The sequence below is a fragment of the Watersipora subatra genome, unplaced genomic scaffold, assembly GCF_963576615.1.
Source record: "Watersipora subatra unplaced genomic scaffold, tzWatSuba1.1 SCAFFOLD_60, whole genome shotgun sequence".
In the NCBI taxonomy this organism is placed as follows: Eukaryota; Metazoa; Bryozoa; class Gymnolaemata; order Cheilostomatida; family Watersiporidae; genus Watersipora; species Watersipora subatra.
This window is the reverse complement of record NW_027045317.1, coordinates 74,924-95,700: the sequence shown is the minus strand read 5'-3', so window position 1 is coordinate 95,700 and position 20,777 is coordinate 74,924.

Here is a 20,777-nt window from a genome sequence, read left to right as displayed (position 1 = left end):
TTGCAATATTCTCACAACAAGCTAATTAGCTCAATTGGAGCATTTCTAGCATGTTTGGTTGAAATTGGAAATTTACATTTTTCAGTTTTGTCAGACGTTTGTAATATTCTCACAATAAGCTAATTAGCTCAATTGGAGCATTTCTAGCATGTTTGGTTGAAATTGGAAATTTACATTTTTCACTTTTGTCAAACAATTGCAATATTCTCACAATAAGCTAATTAGCTCAATTGGAGCATTTCTAGCATGTTTGGTTGAAATTGAAAATTTACATTTTTCAGTTTTGTCAGACGTTTGTAATATTCTCACAATAAGCTAATTAGCTCAATTGGAGCATTTCTAGCATGTTTAGTTGAAATTGGAAATTTACATTTTTCAGTTTTGTCAGACGTTTGTTATATTCTCACAATAAGCTAATTAGCTCAATTGGAGCATTTCTAGCATGTTTGGTTGAAATTGGAAATTTACATTTTTCAGTTTTGTCAGACGTTTGTAATATTCTCACAATAAGCTAATTAGCTCAATTGGAGCATTTCTAGCATGTTTGGTTGAAATTGGAAGGTTACATTTTTCACTTTTGTCAGACAATTACAATATTCTCACAATAAGCTAATTAGCTCAATTGGAACATTTCTAGCATGTTTGGTTGAAATTGGAAGTTTACATTTTTCACTTTTGTCAGACAATTGCAATATTCTCTCAATAAGCTAAGTAGCTCAATTGGAGCATTTCTAGCATGTTTGATTGAAATTGGAAATTTACATTTTTCAGTTTTGTCAGACGTTTGTAAAATTCTCACAATAAGCTAATTAGCTTATTGTGAGAATATTACAAACGTCTGACAAAAGTGAAAAATGTAAATTTCCAATTTCAACCAAACATGCTAGAAATGCTCCAATTGAGCTAATTAGCTTATTGTGAGAATATTGCAATTGTCTGACAAAAGTGAAAAATGTAAATTGCCAATTTCAACCAAACATGCTAGAAATGCTCCAATTGAGCTAATTAGCTTATTGTGAGAATATTGCAATTGTCTGACAAAAGCGAAAAATGTAAATTTCCAATTTCAACCAAACATGCTAGAAATGCTCCAATTGAGCTAATTAGCTTATTGTGAGAATATTACAAACGTCTGACAAAACTGAAAAATGTAAATTTCCAATTTCAAACAAACATGCTAGAAATGCTCCAATTGAGCTAATTAGCTTATTGTGAGGATATTACAAACGTCTGACAAAAGTGAAAAATTTAAAATTCCAATTTCAACCAAACATGCTAGAAATGCTCCAATTGCGCAAATAAGCCTACTGTAAAAATTTTACAGACGTCTGACAAAACTGAAAATTTAAATTTTCAATTTCAACCAAACATGCTAGAAATGCTCCAATTGAGCTAATTAGCTTATTGTGAGAATATTGCAATTGTTTGACAAAAGTGAAAAATGTAAATTTCCAATTTCAACCAAACATGCTAGAAATGCTCCAATTGAGCTAATTAGCTTATTGTGAGAATATTGCAATTGTCTGACAAAAGTGAAAAATGTAAATTTCCAATTTCAACCAAACATGCTAGAAATGCTCCAATTGAGCTAATTAGCTTATTGTGAGAATATTACAAACGTCTGACAAAACTGAAAAATTTAAATTGCCAATTTCAACCAAACATGCTAGAAATGCTCCAATTGAGCTAATTAGCTTATTGTGAGAATATTGCAATTGTCTGACAAAAGCGAAAAATGTAAATTTCCAATTTCAACCAAACATGCTAGAAATGCTCCAATTGAGCTAATTAGCTTATTGTGAGAATATTACAAACGTCTGACGAAAGTAAAAAATGTAAATTTCTGATTTCAACCAAACATGCTAGAAATGCTCCAATTGAGCTAATTAGTTTATTGTGAGAATATTACAAACGTCTGACAAAACTGAAAAATAGAAATTTCCAATTTCAACCAAACATGCTAGAAAGGCTCCAATTGAGCTAATTAGCTTATTGTGAGAATATTGCAATTGTCTGACAAAAGTGAAAAATGTAAATTTCCAATTTCAACCAAACATGCTAGAAATGCTCCAATTGAGCTAATTAGCTTATTGTGAGAATATTACAAACGTCTGACAAAACTGAAAAATGTAAATTTCCAATTTCAACCAAACATGCTAGAATTGCTCCAATTGAGCTAATTAGCTTATTGTGAGAATATTACAAACGTCTGACAAAAATGAAAAATTTAAAATTCCAATTTCAATCAAACATGCTAGAAATGCTCCAATTGAGCTAATTAGCTTATTGTGAGAATATTACAAACGTCTGACAAAAGTGAAAAATGTAAATTTCCAATTTCAACCAAACATGCTAGAAATGCTCCAATTGAGCTAATTAGCTTATTGATAGAATATTGCAATTGTCTGACAAAACTGAAAAATGTTAATTTCCAATTTCAACCAAACATGCTAGAAATGCTCCAATTGAACTAATTAGCTTATTGTGAGAATATTACAAACGTCTGACAAAAGTGAAAAATGTAAATTTCCAATTTCAACCAAACATGCTAGAAATGCTCCAATTGAGCTAATTAGCTTATTGTGAGAATATTACAAACGTCTGACAAAACTGAAAAATGTAAATTTCCAATTTCAACTAAACATGCTAGAAATGCTCCAATTGAGCTAATTAGCTTATTGTGAGAATATTACAAACGTCTGACAAAACTGAAAAATGTAAATTTTCAATTTCAACCAAACATGCTAGAAATGCTCCAATTGAGCTAATTAGCTTATTGTGAGAATATTGCAATTGTTTGACAAAAGTGAAAAATGTAAATTTCCAATTTCAACCAAACATACTAGAAATGCTCCAATTGAGCTAATTAGCTTATTGTGAGAATATTACAAACGTCTGACAAAACTGAAAAATGTAAATTTCCAATTTCAACCAAACATGCTAAAAATGCTCCAATTGAGCTAATTAGCTTGTTGTGAGAATATTGCAATTGTGTGACAAAAGCGAAAAATGTAAATTTCCAATTTCAACCAAACATGCTAGAAATGCTCCAATTGAGCTAATTAGCTTATTGTGAGAATATTACAAACGTCTGACAAAAGTGAAAAATGTAAATTTCCAATTTCAACCAAACATGCTAGAAATGCTCCAATTGAGCTAATTAGCTTATTGTGAGAATATTACAAACGTCTGACAAAACTGAAAAATGTAAATTGCCAATTTCAACCAAACATGCTAGAAATGCTCCAATTGAGCTAATTAGCTTATTGTGAGAATATTGCAATTGTCTGACAAAAGCGAAAAATGTAAATTTCCAATTTCAACCAAACATGCTAGAAATGCTCCAATTGAGCTAATTAGCTTATTGTGAGAATATTACAAACGTCTGACAAAACTGAAAAATGTAAATTTCCAATTTCAAACAAACATGCTAGAAATGCTCCAATTGAGCTAATTAGCTTATTGTGAGAATATTACAAACGTCTGACAAAAGTGAAAAATTTAAAATTCCAATTTCAACCAAACATGCTAGAAATGCTCCAATTGCGCAAATAAGCCTACTGTAAAAATTTTACAAACGTCTGACAAAACTGAAAATTTAAATTTTCAATTTCAACCAAACATGCTAGAAATGCTCCAATTGAGCTAATTAGCTTATTGTGAGAATATTGCAATTGTTTGACAAAAGTGAAAAATGTAAATTTCCAATTTCAACCAAACATGCTAGAAATGCTCCAATTGAGCTAATTAGCTTATTGTGAGAATATTGCAATTGTCTGACAAAAGTGAAAAATGTAAATTTCCAATTTCAACCAAACATGCTAGAAATGCTCCAATTGAGCTAATTAGCTTATTGTGAGAATATTACAAACGTCTGACAAAACTGAAAAATGTAAATTTCCAATTTCAACCAAACATGCTAGAAATGCTCCAATTGAGCTAATTAGCTTATTGTGAGAATATTACAAACGTCTGACAAAAATGAAAAATTTAAAATTCCAATTTCAATCAAACATGCTAGAAATGCTCCAATTGAGCTAATTAGCTTATTGTGAGAATATTACAAACGTCTGACAAAAGTGAAAAATGTAAATTTCCAATTTCAACCAAACATGCTAGAAATGCTCCAATTGAGCTAATTAGCTTATTGATAGAATATTGCAATTGTCTGACAAAACTGAAAAATGTTAATTTCCAATTTCAACCAAACATGCTAGAAATGCTCCAATTGAGCTAATTAGCTCATTGATAGAATATTGCAAATGTCTGACAAAACTGAAAAATGTAAATTTCCAATTTCAACCAAACATGCTAGAAATGCTCCAATTGAACTAATTAGCTTATTGTGAGAATATTACAAACGTCTGACAAAACTGAAAAATGTAAATTTCCAATTTCAATCAAACATGCTAGAAATGCTCCAATTGAGCTACTTAGCTTATTGAGAGAATATTGCAATTGTCTGACAAAAGTGAAAAATGTAAACTTCCAATTTCAACCAAACATGCTAGAAATGTTCCAATTGAGCTAATTAGCTTATTGTGAGAATATTGTAATTGTCTGACAAAAGTGAAAAATGTAACCTTCCAATTTCAACCAAACATGCTAGAAATGCTCCAATTGAGCTAATTAGCTTATTGTGAGAATATTACAAACGTCTGACAAAACTGAAAAATGTAAATTTCCAATTTCAACCAAACATGCTAGAAATGCTCCAATTGAGCTAATTAGCTTATTGTGAGAATATTACAAACGTCTGACAAAACTGAAAAATGTAAATTTCCAATTTCAACTAAACATGCTAGAAATGCTCCAATTGAGCTAATTAGCTTATTGTGAGAATATTACAAACGTCTGACAAAACTGAAAAATGTAAATTTTCAATTTCAACCAAACATGCTAGAAATGCTCCAATTGAGCTAATTAGCTTATTGTGAGAATATTGCAATTGTTTGACAAAAGTGAAAAATGTAAATTTCCAATTTCAACCAAACATACTAGAAATGCTCCAATTGAGCTAATTAGCTTATTGTGAGAATATTACAAACGTCTGGCAAAACTGAAAAATGTAAATTTCCAATTTCAACCAAACATGCTAGAAATGCTCCAATTGAGCTAATTAGCTTGTTGTGAGAATATTGCAATTGTGTGACAAAAGCGAAAAATGTAAATTTCCAATTTCAACCAAACATGCTAGAAATGCTCCAATTGAGCTAATTAGCTTATTGTGAGAATATTACAAACGTCTGACAAAAGTGAAAAATGTAAATTTCCAATTTCAACCAAACATGCTAGAAATGCTCCAATTGAGCTAATTAGCTTATTGTGAGAATATTACAAACGTCTGACAAAACTGAAAAATGTAAATTGCCATTTTCAACCAAACATGCTAGAAATGCTCCAATTGAGCTAATTAGCTTATTGTGAGAATATTGCAATTGTCTGACAAAAGCGAAAAATGTAAATTTCCAATTTCAACCAAACATGCTAGAAATGCTCCAATTGAGCTAATTAGCTTATTGTGAGAATATTACAAACGTCTGACAAAACTGAAAAATGTAAATTTCCAATTTCAAACAAACATGCTAGAAATGCTCCAATTGAGCTAATTAGCTTATTGTGAGAATATTACAAACGTCTGACAAAAGTGAAAAATTTAAAATTCCAATTTCAACCAAACATGCTAGAAATGCTCCAATTGCGCAAATAAGCCTACTGTAAAAATTTTACAAACGTCTGACAAAACTGAAAATTTAAATTTTCAATTTCAACCAAACATGCTAGAAATGCTCCAATTGAGCTAATTAGCTTATTGTGAGAATATTGCAATTGTCTGACAAAAGTGAAAAATGTAAATTTCCAATTTCAACCAAACATGCTAGAAATGTTCCAATTGAGCTAATTAGCTTATTGTGAGAATATTGCAATTGTCTGACAAAAGTGAAAAATGTAAATTTCCAATTTCAACCAAACTTGCTAGAAATGCTCCAATTGAGCTAATTAACTTATTGTGAGAATATTACAAACGGCTGACAAAACTGAAAAATGTAAATTTCCAATTTCAACCAAACATGCTAGAAATGCTCCAATTGAACTAATTAGCTTATTGTGAGAATATTACAAACGTCTGACAAAAGTGAAAAGTTTAAAATTCCAATTTCAATCAAACATGCTAGAAATGCTCCAATTGAGCTAATTAGCTTGTTGTGAGAATATTGCAATTGTATGACAAAAGCGAAAAATGTAAATTTCCAATTTCAACCAAACATGCTAGAAATGCTCCAATTGAGCTAATTAGCTTATTGTGAGAATATTACAAACGTCTGACAAAAGTGAAAAATGTAAATTTCCAATTTCAACCAAACATGCTAGAAATGCTCCAATTGAGCTAATTAGCTTATTGTGAGAATATTACAAACGTCTGACAAAAATGAAAAATTTAAATTGCCAATTTCAACCAAACATGCTAGAAATGCTCCAATTGAGCTAATTAGCTTATTGTGAGAATATTGCAATTGTCTGACAAAAGCGAAAAATGTAAATTTCCAATTTCAACCAAACATGCTAGAAATGCTCCAATTGAGCTAATTAGCTTATTGTGAGAATATTACAAACGTCTGACAAAACTGAAAAATGTAAATTTCCAATTTCAACCAAACATGCTAGAAATGCTCCAATTGAGCTAATTAGCTTATTGTGAGAATATTGCAATTGTCTGACAAAAGTGAAAAATGTAAATTGCCAATTTCAACCAAACATGCTAGAAATGCTCCAATTGAGCTAATTAGCTTATTGTGAGAATATTGCAATTGTCTGACAAAAGCGAAAAATGTAAATTTCCAATTTCAACCAAACATGCTAGAAATGCTCCAATTGAGCTAATTAGCTTATTGTGAGAATATTACAAACGTCTGACAAAACTGAAAAATGTAAATTTCCAATTTCAAACAAACATGCTAGAAATGCTCCAATTGAGCTAATTAGCTTATTGTGAGGATATTACAAACGTCTGACAAAAGTGAAAAATTTAAAGTTCCAATCTCAACCAAACATGCTAGAAATGCTCCAATTGCGCAAATAAGCCTACTGTAAAAATTTTACAAACGTCTGACAAAACTGAAAATTTAAATTTTCAATTTCAACCAAACATGCTAGAAATGCTCCAATTGAGCTAATTAGCTTATTGTGAGAATATTGCAATTGTCTGACAAAAGTGAAAAATGTAAATTTCCAATTTCAACCAAACATGCTAGAAATGCTCCAATTGAGCTAATTAGCTTATTGAGAGAATATTGCAATTGTCTGACAAAAGTGAAAAATGTAAATTTCCAATTTCAACCAAACATGCTAGAAATGCTCCAATTGAGCTAATTAGCTTATTGTGAGAATATTGCAATTGTTTGACAAAAGTGAAAAATGTAAATTTCCAATTTCAACCAAACATACTAGAAATGCTCCAATTGAGCTAATTAGCTTATTGTGAGAATATTACAAACGTCTGACAAAACTGAAAAATGTAAATTTCCAATTTCAACCAAACATGCTAAAAATGCTCCAATTGAGCTAATTAGCTTGTTGTGAGAATATTGCAATTGTGTGACAAAAGCGAAAAATGAAAATTTCCAATTTCAACCAAACATGCTAGAAATGCTCCAATTGAGCTAATTAGCTTATTGTGAGAATATTACAAACGTCTGACAAAAGTGAAAAATGTAAATTTCCAATTTCAACCAAACATGCTAGAAATGCTCCAATTGAGCTAATTAGCTTATTGTGAGAATATTACAAACGTCTGACAAAACTGAAAAATGTAAATTGCCAATTTCAACCAAACATGCTAGAAATGCTCCAATTGAGCTAATTAGCTTATTGTGAGAATATTGCAATTGTCTGACAAAAGCGAAAAATGTAAATTTCCAATTTCAACCAAACATGCTAGAAATGCTCCAATTGAGCTAATTAGCTTATTGTGAGAATATTACAAACGTCTGACAAAACTGAAAAATGTAAATTTCCAATTTCAAACAAACATGCTAGAAATGCTCCAATTGAGCTAATTAGCTTATTGTGAGAATATTACAAACGTCTGACAAAAGTGAAAAATTTAAAATTCCAATTTCAACCAAACATGCTAGAAATGCTCCAATTGCGCAAATAAGCCTACTGTAAAAATTTTACAAACGTCTGACAAAACTGAAAATTTAAATTTTCAATTTCAACCAAACATGCTAGAAATGCTCCAATTGAGCTAATTAGCTTATTGTGAGAATATTGCAATTGTTTGACAAAAGTGAAAAATGTAAATTTCCAATTTCAACCAAACATGCTAGAAATGCTCCAATTGAGCTAATTAGCTTATTGTGAGAATATTGCAATTGTCTGACAAAAGTGAAAAATGTAAATTTCCAATTTCAACCAAACATGCTAGAAATGCTCCAATTGAGCTAATTAGCTTATTGTGAGAATATTACAAACGTCTGACAAAACTGAAAAATGTAAATTTCCAATTTCAACCAAACATGCTAGAAATGCTCCAATTGAGCTAATTAGCTTATTGTGAGAATATTACAAACGTCTGACAAAAATGAAAAATTTAAAATTCCAATTTCAATCAAACATGCTAGAAATGCTCCAATTGAGCTAATTAGCTTATTGTGAGAATATTACAAACGTCTGACAAAAGTGAAAAATGTAAATTTCCAATTTCAACCAAACATGCTAGAAATGCTCCAATTGAGCTAATTAGCTTATTGATAGAATATTGCAATTGTCTGACAAAACTGAAAAATGTTAATTTCCAATTTCAACCAAACATGCTAGAAATGCTCCAATTGAGCTAATTAGCTTATTGATAGAATATTGCAATTGTCTGACGAAACTGAAAAATGTAAATTTCCAATTTCAACCAAACATGCTAGAAATGCTCCAATTGAACTAATTAGCTTATTGTGAGAATATTACAAACGTCTGACAAAACTGAAAAATGTAAATTTCCAATTTCAATCAAACATGCTAGAAATGCTCCAATTGAGCTACTTAGCTTATTGAGAGAATATTGCAATTGTCTGACAAAAGTGAAAAATGTAAACTTCCAATTTCAACCAAACATGCTAGAAATGTTCCAATTGAGCTAATTAGCTTATTGTGAGAATATTGTAATTGTCTGACAAAACTGAAAAATGTAACCTTCCAATTTCAACCAAACATGCTAGAAATGCTCCAATTGAGCTAATTAGCTTATTGTGAGAATATTACAAACGTCTGACAAAACTGAAAAATGTAAATTTCCAATTTCAACCAAACATGCTAGAAATGCTCCAATTGAGCTAATTAGCTTATTGTGAGAATATTACAAACGTCTGACAAAACTGAAAAATGTAAATTTCCAATTTCAACTAAACATGCTAGAAATGCTCCAATTGAGCTAATTAGCTTATTGTGAGAATATTACAAACGTCTGACAAAACTGAAAAATGTAAATTTTCAATTTCAACCAAACATGCTAGAAATGCTCCAATTGAGCTAATTAGCTTATTGTGAGAATATTGCAATTGTTTGACAAAAGTGAAAAATGTAAATTTCCAATTTCAACCAAACATACTAGAAATGCTCCAATTGAGCTAATTAGCTTATTGTGAGAATATTACAAACGTCTGGCAAAACTGAAAAATGTAAATTTCCAATTTCAACCAAACATGCTAGAAATGCTCCAATTGAGCTAATTAGCTTGTTGTGAGAATATTGCAATTGTGTGACAAAAGCGAAAAATGTAAATTTCCAATTTCAACCAAACATGCTAGAAATGCTCCAATTGAGCTAATTAGCTTATTGTGAGAATATTACAAACGTCTGACAAAAGTGAAAAATGTAAATTTCCAATTTCAACCAAACATGCTAGAAATGCTCCAATTGAGCTAATTAGCTTATTGTGAGAATATTACAAACGTCTGACAAAACTGAAAAATGTAAATTGCCATTTTCAACCAAACATGCTAGAAATGCTCCAATTGAGCTAATTAGCTTATTGTGAGAATATTGCAATTGTCTGACAAAAGCGAAAAATGTAAATTTCCAATTTCAACCAAACATGCTAGAAATGCTCCAATTGAGCTAATTAGCTTATTGTGAGAATATTACAAACGTCTGACAAAACTGAAAAATGTAAATTTCCAATTTCAAACAAACATGCTAGAAATGCTCCAATTGAGCTAATTAGCTTATTGTGAGAATATTACAAACGTCTGACAAAAGTGAAAAATTTAAAATTCCAATTTCAACCAAACATGCTAGAAATGCTCCAATTGCGCAAATAAGCCTACTGTAAAAATTTTACAAACGTCTGACAAAACTGAAAATTTAAATTTTCAATTTCAACCAAACATGCTAGAAATGCTCCAATTGAGCTAATTAGCTTATTGTGAGAATATTGCAATTGTCTGACAAAAGTGAAAAATGTAAATTTCCAATTTCAACCAAACATGCTAGAAATGTTCCAATTGAGCTAATTAGCTTATTGTGAGAATATTGCAATTGTCTGACAAAAGTGAAAAATGTAAATTTCCAATTTCAACCAAACTTGCTAGAAATGCTCCAATTGAGCTAATTAACTTATTGTGAGAATATTACAAACGGCTGACAAAACTGAAAAATGTAAATTTCCAATTTCAACCAAACATGCTAGAAATGCTCCAATTGAACTAATTAGCTTATTGTGAGAATATTACAAACGTCTGACAAAAGTGAAAAGTTTAAAATTCCAATTTCAATCAAACATGCTAGAAATGCTCCAATTGAGCTAATTAGCTTGTTGTGAGAATATTGCAATTGTATGACAAAAGCGAAAAATGTAAATTTCCAATTTCAACCAAACATGCTAGAAATGCTCCAATTGAGCTAATTAGCTTATTGTGAGAATATTACAAACGTCTGACAAAAGTGAAAAATGTAAATTTCCAATTTCAACCAAACATGCTAGAAATGCTCCAATTGAGCTAATTAGCTTATTGTGAGAATATTACAAACGTCTGACAAAAATGAAAAATTTAAATTGCCAATTTCAACCAAACATGCTAGAAATGCTCCAATTGAGCTAATTAGCTTATTGTGAGAATATTGCAATTGTCTGACAAAAGCGAAAAATGTAAATTTCCAATTTCAACCAAACATGCTAGAAATGCTCCAATTGAGCTAATTAGCTTATTGTGAGAATATTACAAACGTCTGACAAAACTGAAAAATGTAAATTTCCAATTTCAACCAAACATGCTAGAAATGCTCCAATTGAGCTAATTAGCTTATTGTGAGAATATTGCAATTGTCTGACAAAAGTGAAAAATGTAAATTGCCAATTTCAACCAAACATGCTAGAAATGCTCCAATTGAGCTAATTAGCTTATTGTGAGAATATTGCAATTGTCTGACAAAAGCGAAAAATGTAAATTTCCAATTTCAACCAAACATGCTAGAAATGCTCCAATTGAGCTAATTAGCTTATTGTGAGAATATTACAAACGTCTGACAAAACTGAAAAATGTAAATTTCCAATTTCAAACAAACATGCTAGAAATGCTCCAATTGAGCTAATTAGCTTATTGTGAGGATATTACAAACGTCTGACAAAAGTGAAAAATTTAAAATTCCAATCTCAACCAAACATGCTAGAAATGCTCCAATTGCGCAAATAAGCCTACTGTAAAAATTTTACAAACGTCTGACAAAACTGAAAATTTAAATTTTCAATTTCAACCAAACATGCTAGAAATGCTCCAATTGAGCTAATTAGCTTATTGTGAGAATATTGCAATTGTTTGACAAAAGTGAAAAATGTAAATTTCCAATTTCAACCAAACATGCTAGAAATGCTCCAATTGAGCTAATTAGCTTATTGTGAGAATATTGCAATTGTCTGACAAAAGTGAAAAATGTAAATTTCCAATTTCAACCAAACATGCTAGAAATGCTCCAATTGAGCTAATTAGCTTATTGTGAGAATATTACAAACGTCTGACAAAACTGAAAAATTTAAATTGCCAATTTCAACCAAACATGCTAGAAATGCTCCAATTGAGCTAATTAGCTTATTGTGAGAATATTGCAATTGTCTGACAAAAGCGAAAAATGTAAATTTCCAATTTCAACCAAACATGCTAGAAATGCTCCAATTGAGCTAATTAGCTTATTGTGAGAATATTACAAACGTTTGACGAAAGTAAAAAATGTAAATTTCTGATTTCAACCAAACATGCTAGAAATGCTCCAATTGAGCTAATTAGCTTATTGTGAGAATATTACAAACGTCTGACAAAACTGAAAAATAGAAATTTCCAATTTCAACCAAACATGCTAGAAAGGCTCCAATTGAGCTAATTAGCTTATTGTGAGAATATTGCAATTGTCTGACAAAAGTGAAAAATGTAAATTTCCAATTTCAACCAAACATGCTAGAAATGCTCCAATTGAGCTAATTAGCTTATTGTGAGAATATTACAAACGTCTGACAAAACTGAAAAATGTAAATTTCCAATTTCAACCAAACATGCTAGAAATGCTCCAATTGAGCTAATTAGCTTATTGTGAGAATATTACAAACGTCTGACAAAAATGAAAAATTTAAAATTCCAATTTCAATCAAACATGCTAGAAATGCTCCAATTGAGCTAATTAGCTTATTGTGAGAATATTACAAACGTCTGACAAAAGTGAAAAATGTAAATTTCCAATTTCAACCAAACATGCTAGAAATGCTCCAATTGAGCTAATTAGCTTATTGATAGAATATTGCAATTGTCTGACAAAACTGAAAAATGTTAATTTCCAATTTCAACCAAACATGCTAGAAATGCTCCAATTGAACTAATTAGCTTATTGTGAGAATATTACAAACGTCTGACAAAAGTGAAAAATGTAAATTTCCAATTTCAACCAAACATGCTAGAAATGCTCCAATTGAGCTAATTAGCTTATTGTGAGAATATTACAAACGTCTGACAAAACTGAAAAATGTAAATTTCCAATTTCAACTAAACATGCTAGAAATGCTCCAATTGAGCTAATTAGCTTATTGTGAGAATATTACAAACGTCTGACAAAACTGAAAAATGTAAATTTTCAATTTCAACCAAACATGCTAGAAATGCTCCAATTGAGCTAATTAGCTTATTGTGAGAATATTGCAATTGTTTGACAAAAGTGAAAAATGTAAATTTCCAATTTCAACCAAACATACTAGAAATGCTCCAATTGAGCTAATTAGCTTATTGTGAGAATATTACAAACGTCTGACAAAACTGAAAAATGTAAATTTCCAATTTCAACCAAACATGCTAGAAATGCTCCAATTGAGCTAATTAGCTTGTTGTGAGAATATTGCAATTGTGTGACAAAAGCGAAAAATGTAAATTTCCAATTTCAACCAAACATGCTAGAAATGCTCCAATTGAGCTAATTAGCTTATTGTGAGAATATTACAAACGTCTGACAAAAGTGAAAAATGTAAATTTCCAATTTCAACCAAACATGCTAGAAATGCTCCAATTGAGCTAATTAGCTTATTGTGAGAATATTACAAACGTCTGACAAAACTGAAAAATGTAAATTGTCAATTTCAACCAAACATGCTAGAAATGCTCCAATTGAGCTAATTAGCTTATTGTGAGAATATTGCAATTGTCTGACAAAAGCGAAAAATGTAAATTTCCAATTTCAACCAAACATGCTAGAAATGCTCCAATTGAGCTAATTAGCTTATTGTGAGAATATTACAAACGTCTGACAAAACTGAAAAATGTAAATTTCCAATTTCAAACAAACATGCTAGAAATGCTCCAATTGAGCTAATTAGCTTATTGTGAGAATATTACAAACGTCTGACAAAAGTGAAAAATTTAAAATTCCAATTTCAACCAAACATGCTAGAAATGCTCCAATTGCGCAAATAAGCCTACTGTAAAAATTTTACAAACGTCTGACAAAACTGAAAATTTAAATTTTCAATTTCAACCAAACATGCTAGAAATGCTCCAATTGAGCTAATTAGCTTATTGTGAGAATATTGCAATTGTTTGACAAAAGTGAAAAATGTAAATTTCCAATTTCAACCAAACATGCTAGAAATGCTCCAATTGAGCTAATTAGCTTATTGTGAGAATATTGCAATTGTCTGACAAAAGTGAAAAATGTAAATTTCCAATTTCAACCAAACATGCTAGAAATGCTCCAATTGAGCTAATTAGCTTATTGTGAGAATATTACAAACGTCTGACAAAACTGAAAAATGTAAATTTCCAATTTCAACCAAACATGCTAGAAATGCTCCAATTGAGCTAATTAGCTTATTGTGAGAATATTACAAACGTCTGACAAAAATGAAAAATTTAAAATTCCAATTTCAATCAAACATGCTAGAAATGCTCCAATTGAGCTAATTAGCTTATTGTGAGAATATTACAAACGTCTGACAAAAGTGAAAAATGTAAATTTCCAATTTCAACCAAACATGCTAGAAATGCTCCAATTGAGCTAATTAGCTTATTGATAGAATATTGCAATTGTCTGACAAAACTGAAAAATGTTAATTTCCAATTTCAACCAAACATGCTAGAAATGCTCCAATTGAGCTAATTAGCTTATTGATAGAATATTGCAATTGTCTGACAAAACTGAAAAATGTAAATTTCCAATTTCAACCAAACATGCTAGAAATGCTCCAATTGAACTAATTAGCTTATTGTGAGAATATTACAAACGTCTGACAAAACTGAAAAATGTAAATTTCCAATTTCAATCAAACATGCTAGAAATGCTCCAATTGAGCTACTTAGCTTATTGAGAGAATATTGCAATTGTCTGACAAAAGTGAAAAATGTAAACTTCCAATTTCAACCAAACATGCTAGAAATGTTCCAATTGAGCTAATTAGTTTATTGTGAGAATATTGTAATTGTCTGACAAAAGTGAAAAATGTAACCTTCCAATTTCAACCAAACATGCTAGAAATGCTCCAATTGAGCTAATTAGCTTATTGTGAGAATATTACAAACGTCTGACAAAACTGAAAAATGTAAATTTCCAATTTCAACCAAACATGCTAGAAATGCTCCAATTGAGCTAATTAGCTTATTGTGAGAATATTACAAACGTCTGACAAAACTGAAAAATGTAAATTTCCAATTTCAACTAAACATGCTAGAAATGCTCCAATTGAGCTAATTAGCTTATTGTGAGAATATTACAAACGTCTGACAAAACTGAAAAATGTAAATTTTCAATTTCAACCAAACATGCTAGAAATGCTCCAATTGAGCTAATTAGCTTATTGTGAGAATATTGCAATTGTTTGACAAAAGTGAAAAATGTAAATTTCCAATTTCAACCAAACATACTAGAAATGCTCCAATTGAGCTAATTAGCTTATTGTGAGAATATTACAAACGTCTGACAAAACTGAAAAATGTAAATTTCCAATTTCAACCAAACATGCTAGAAATGCTCCAATTGAGCTAATTAGCTTGTTGTGAGAATATTGCAATTGTGTGACAAAAGCGAAAAATGTAAATTTCCAATTTCAACCAAACATGCTAGAAATGCTCCAATTGAGCTAATTAGCTTATTGTGAGAATATTACAAACGTCTGACAAAAGTGAAAAATGTAAATTTCCAATTTCAACCAAACATGCTAGAAATGCTCCAATTGAGCTAATTAGCTTATTGTGAGAATATTACAAACGTCTGACAAAACTGAAAAATGTAAATTGCCATTTTCAACCAAACATGCTAGAAATGCTCCAATTGAGCTAATTAGCTTATTGTGAGAATATTGCAATTGTCTGACAAAAGCGAAAAATGTAAATTTCCAATTTCAACCAAACATGCTAGAAATGCTCCAATTGAGCTAATTAGCTTATTGTGAGAATATTACAAACGTCTGACAAAACTGAAAAATGTAAATTTCCAATTTCAAACAAACATGCTAGAAATGCTCCAATTGAGCTAATTAGCTTATTGTGAGAATATTACAAACGTCTGACAAAAGTGAAAAATTTAAAATTCCAATTTCAACCAAACATGCTAGAAATGCTCCAATTGCGCAAATAAGCCTACTGTAAAAATTTTACAAACGTCTGACAAAACTGAAAATTTAAATTTTCAATTTCAACCAAACATGCTAGAAATGCTCCAATTGAGCTAATTAGCTTATTGTGAGAATATTGCAATTGTCTGACAAAAGTGAAAAATGTAAATTTCCAATTTCAACCAAACATGCTAGAAATGTTCCAATTGAGCTAATTAGCTTATTGTGAGAATATTGCAATTGTCTGACAAAAGTGAAAAATGTAAATTTCCAATTTCAACCAAACTTGCTAGAAATGCTCCAATTGAGCTAATTAACTTATTGTGAGAATATTACAAACGGCTGACAAAACTGAAAAATGTAAATTTCCAATTTCAACCAAACATGCTAGAAATGCTCCAATTGAACTAATTAGCTTATTGTGAGAATATTACAAACGTCTGACAAAAGTGAAAAGTTTAAAATTCCAATTTCAATCAAACATGCTAGAAATGCTCCAATTGAGCTAATTAGCTTGTTGTGAGAATATTGCAATTGTATGACAAAAGCGAAAAATGTAAATTTCCAATTTCAACCAAACATGCTAGAAATGCTCCAATTGAGCTAATTAGCTTATTGTGAGAATATTACAAACGTCTGACAAAAGTGAAAAATGTAAATTTCCAATTTCAACCAAACATGCTAGAAATGCTCCAATTGAGCTAATTAGCTTATTGTGAGAATATTACAAACGTCTGACAAAAATGAAAAATTTAAATTGCCAATTTCAACCAAACATGCTAGAAATGCTCCAATTGAGCTAATTAGCTTATTGTGAGAATATTGCAATTGTCTGACAAAAGCGAAAAATGTAAATTTCCAATTTCAACCAAACATGCTAGAAATGCTCCAATTGAGCTAATTAGCTTATTGTGAGAATATTACAAACGTCTGACAAAACTGAAAAATGTAAATTTCCAATTTCAACCAAACATGCTAGAAATGCTCCAATTGAGCTAATTAGCTTATTGTGAGAATATTACAAACGTCTGACAAAAGTGAAAAATTTAAAATTCCAATTTCAATCAAACATGCTAGAAATGCTCCAATTGCGCAAATGAGCCTACTGTAAAAATTTTACAAACGTCTGACAAAACTGACAATTTAAATTTTCAATTTCAACCAAATGTGCTAGAAATGCTCCAATTGAGCTAATTAGCTTATTGTGAGAATATTGCAATTGTTTGACAAAAGTGAAAAATGTAAATTTCCAATTTCAACCAAACATGCTAGAAATGCTCCAATTGAGCTAATTAGCTTATTGTGAGAATATTACAAACGTCTGACAAAAGTGAAAAATGTAAATTTCCAATTTCAACCAAACATGCTAGAAATGCTCCAATTGAGCTAATTAGCTTATTGTGAGAATATTGCAATTGTCTGACAAAACTGAAAAATGTAAATTTCCAATTTCAACCAAGCATGCTAGAAATGCTCCAATTGAGCTAATTAGCTTATTGTGAGAATATTACAAACGTCTGACAAAAGTGAAAAATGTAAAATTCCAATTTCAACCAAACATGCTAGAAATGCTCAAATTGCGCATATAAGCCTACTGTAAGAATTTTACAAACGTCTGACAAAACTGAAAAATTTAAATTTCCAATTTCAACCAAACATGCTAGAAATGCTCCAATTGAGCTAATTAGCTTATTGTGAGAATATTACAAACGTCTGACAAAACTGAAAAATGTAAATTTCCAATTTCAACCAAACATGCTAGAAATGCTCCAATTGAGCTAATTAGCTTATTGTGAGAATATTACAAACGTCTGACAAAAGTGAAAAATTTAAAATTCCAATTTCAATCAAACATGCTAGAAATGCTCCAATTGCGCAAATGAGCCTACTGTAAAAATTTTACAAACGTCTGACAAAACTGACAATTTAAATTTTCAATTTCAACCAAATGTGCTAGAAATGCTCCAATTGAGCTAATTAGCTTATTGTGAGAATATTACAAACGTCTGACAAAAGTGAAAAATGTAAATTTCCAATTTCAACCAAACATGCTAGAAATGCTCCAATTGAGCTAATTAGCTTATTGTGAGAATATTGCAATTGTCTGACAAAACTGAAAAATGTAAATTTCCAATTTCAACCAAGCATGCTAGAAATGCTCCAATTGAGCTAATTAGCTTATTGTGAGAATATTACAAACGTCTGACAAAAGTGAAAAATGTAAAATTCCAATTTCAACCAAACATGCTAGAAATGCTCCAATTGAGCTAATTAGCTTATTGTGAGAATATTACAAACGTCTGACAAAACTGAAAAATGTAAATTTCCAATTTCAACTAAACATGCTAGAAATGCTCCAATTGAGCTAATTAGCTTATTGTGAGAATATTACAAACGTCTGACAAAACTGAAAAATGTAAATTTTCAATTTCAACCAAACATGCTAGAAATGCTCCAATTGAGCTAATTAGCTTATTGTGAGAATATTGCAATTGTTTGACAAAAGTGAAAAATGTAAATTTCCAATTTCAACCAAACATACTAGAAATGCTCCAATTGAGCTAATTAGCTTATTGTGAGAATATTACAAACGTCTGACAAAACTGAAAAATGTAAATTTCCAATTTCAACCAAACATGCTAGAAATGCTCCAATTGAGCTAATTAGCTTGTTGTGAGAATATTGCAATTGTGTGACAAAAGCGAAAAATGTAAATTTCCAATTTCAACCAAACATGCTAGAAATGCTCCAATTGAGCTAATTAGCTTATTGTGAGAATATTACAAACGTCTGACAAAAGTGAAAAATGTAAATTTCCAATTTCAACCAAACATGCTAGAAATGCTCCAATTGAGCTAATTAGCTTATTGTGAGAATATTGCAATTGTTTGACAAAAGTGAAAAATGTAAATTTCCAATTTCAACCAAACATGCTAGAAATGCTCCAATTGAGGTAATTAGCTTATTGTGAGAATATTACAAACGTCTGACAAAAGTGAAAAATGTAAATTTCCAATTTCAACCAAACATGCTAGAAATGCTCCAATTGAGCTAATTAGCTTATTGTGAGAATATTGCAATTGTCTGACAAAACTGAAAAATGTAAATTTCCAATTTCAACCAAGCATGCTAGAAATGCTCCAATTGAGCTAATTAGCTTATTGTGAGAATATTACAAACGTCTGACAAAAGTGAAAAATGTAAAATTCCAATTTCAACCAAACATGCTAGAAATGCTCAAATTGCGCATATAAGCCTACTGTAAGAATTTTACAAACGTCTGACAAAACTGAAAAATTTAAATTTCCAATTTCAACCAAACATGCTAGAAATGCTCCAATTGAGCTAATTAGCTTATTGTGAGAATATTACAAACGTCTGACAAAACTGAAAAATGTAAATTTCCAATTTCAACCAAACATGCTAGAAATGCTCCAATTGAGCTAATTAGCTTATTGTGAGAATATTACAAACGTCTGACAAAAGTGAAAAATTTAAAATTCCAATTTCAATCAAACATGCTAGAAATGCTCCAATTGCGCAAATGAGCCTACTGTAAAAATTTTACAAACGTCTGACAAAACTGACAATTTAAATTTTCAATTTCAACCAAATGTGCTAGAAATGCTCCAATTGAGCTAATTAGCTTATTGTGAGAATATTACAAACGTCTGACAAAAGTGAAAAATGTAAATTTCCAATTTCAACCAAACATGCTAGAAATGCTCCAATTGAGCTAATTAGCTTATTGTGAGAATATTGCAATTGTCTGACAAAACTGAAAAATGTAAATTTCCAATTTCAACCAAGCATGCTAGAAATGCTCCAATTGAGCTAATTAGCTTATTGTGAGAATATTACAAACGTCTGACAAAAGTGAAAAATGTAAAATTCCAATTTCAACCAAACATGCTAGAAATGCTCAAATTGCGCATATAAGCCTACTGTAAGAATTTTACAAACGTCTGACAAAACTGAAAAATTTAAATTTCCAATTTCAACCAAACATGCTAGAAATGCTCCAATTGAGCTAATTAGCTTATTGTGAGAATATTACAAACGTCTGACAAAACTGAAAAATGTAAATTTCCAATTTCAACCAAACATGCTAGAAATGCTCCAATTGAGCTAATTAGCTTATTGTGAGAATATTACAAACGTCTGACAAAAGTGAAAAATTTAAAATTCCAATTTCAATCAAACATGCTAGAAATGCTCCAATTGCGCAAATAAGCCTACTGTAAAAATTTTACAAACGTCTGACAAAACTGAAAATTTAAATTTTCAATTTCAACCAAACATGCTAGAAATGCTCCAATTGAGCTAATTAGCTTATTGTGAGAATATTGCAATTGTTTGACAAAAGTGAAAAATGTAAATTTCCAATTTCAACCAAACATGCTAGAAATGCTCCAATTGAGCTAATTAGCTTATTGTGAGAATATTACAAACGTCTGACGAAAGTAAAAAATGTAAATTTCTGATTTCAACCAAACATGCTAGAAATGCTCCAATTGAGCTAATTAGCTTATTGTGAGAATATTACAAACGTCTGACAAAACTGAAAAATGTAAATTTCCAATTTCAACCAAACATGCTAGAAATGCTCCAATTGAGCTAATTAGCTTATTGTGAGAATATTACAAACGTCTGACAAAACTGAAAAATGTAAATTTCCAATTTCAACTAAACATGCTAGAAATGCTCC